Source organism: Triticum dicoccoides, chromosome 3A (genome assembly GCF_002162155.2).
Source record: "Triticum dicoccoides isolate Atlit2015 ecotype Zavitan chromosome 3A, WEW_v2.0, whole genome shotgun sequence".
Classification (NCBI taxonomy): Eukaryota; Viridiplantae; Streptophyta; class Magnoliopsida; order Poales; family Poaceae; genus Triticum; species Triticum dicoccoides.
In genome coordinates this window covers 552,186,570-552,187,974 of record NC_041384.1, presented here as the reverse complement: position 1 = coordinate 552,187,974, position 1,405 = coordinate 552,186,570, and positions in this window count along the sequence as shown.

The following is a 1,405-nucleotide window of genomic DNA, read 5'->3' as shown; positions in this document are numbered from 1 at the left end:
TCAGCCCTGAAAACCATTCCACTCGTCTGGCCCTTCGCTGTTTGGGGGCTGGACATGGTTGGACCACTGAGAACAGGCAGGAGCGGCTTCACTCATGTGCTGGTAGCAGTCGACAAGTTCACCAAATGGATTGAAGCCAAGCCTATCAAGAATCTTGATGCTTGCACCGCTATCAGTTTCATCAGAGAGTTGATATTCAGATATGGAGTTCCACACAGCATCATCATCGACAACGGGTCAAACTTTGATTCCGACAAATTCAGGGCCTTCTACGCCTCTCAGGGCACTTGGGTCGACTATGCTTCAGTCGCTCACCCCCAGTCGAATGGGCAAGCAAAAAGGGCAAACGGCCTAATTCTCAAAGGACTGAAACCCCGATTGATGCGCAATCTCAAGCATGCAGCAAGTGCATGGGTCGACGAGCTTCCATCAGTCCTTTGGGGATTGAGGACAACCCCGAATCGATCGACCGGAAGAACCCCATTCTTTCTAGTCTACGGAGTTGAGGCAGTCTTACCGAGTGACCTGCTTCACAACGCTCCCAGAGTCGAGCTCTACTCAGAAGATGAGGCAGAACAAGCCCGGCAGGATGCAGTCGACCTACTAGAAGAAGAAAGAGAAATGGCCTTGATTCGATCGACCATCTATCAGCAAGACTTGCGTCGATTCCATGCCAGAAACCTGAAGAGTCGAGCCTTCCAAGAAGGAGACTTAGTCCTCCGAGTGGATCAGCAGAAACCACACAAGCTCGCTCCTACTTGGGAAGGCCCCTTCATAGTCACCAGAGTCCTCCACAATGGAGCGTACCACCTCTACAATGTCGATCGCCAGATTGATGAGCCACGAGCCTGGAATGCGGAGCTACTCCGCCCCTTTTATACTTGAATTCTCACTCGGATGAGATGTAATAAGAAAAACTCCTGTAGTTTATTTATCAAAGACAAGAGCGTTATAATTTTCCTAGTGATTATTATTGTTTTTGTTTGCGTAAGAAATCCCCCAGTGGGTGGCTTAGCTGCGAATCCGCTTCGCCTAAGTTTGTAAAAACAGTTTCCTACCGAGTGGCGAGCTAGCCTCCCACTCGGGGGCTTAGCTGCGAATCCGTTTCGCCTAAGTTTGAAAAAATCCTACCGAGTGGAGAGCAATCCTCCCCCTCGGGGGCTTAGCTGCAGTCCAGTACTTGCCTAAGTTCTCTCGCTTGGAGACTTAGCTGCAGTCAGGCACTCGCCTAAGTTCGAAAAAAATCCTACCGAGTGGAGAGAAATCCTCCCACTCGGGGGCTTAGCTGCAGTCCAGTACTCGCCTAGGTTCTCTCACTAGGTGACTTAGCTGCAGTCCGGCACTCGCCTAAGTTTGAAAAAAAATCCTACCGAGTGGAGAGCGATCCTCCCACTCGGGGGCTTAG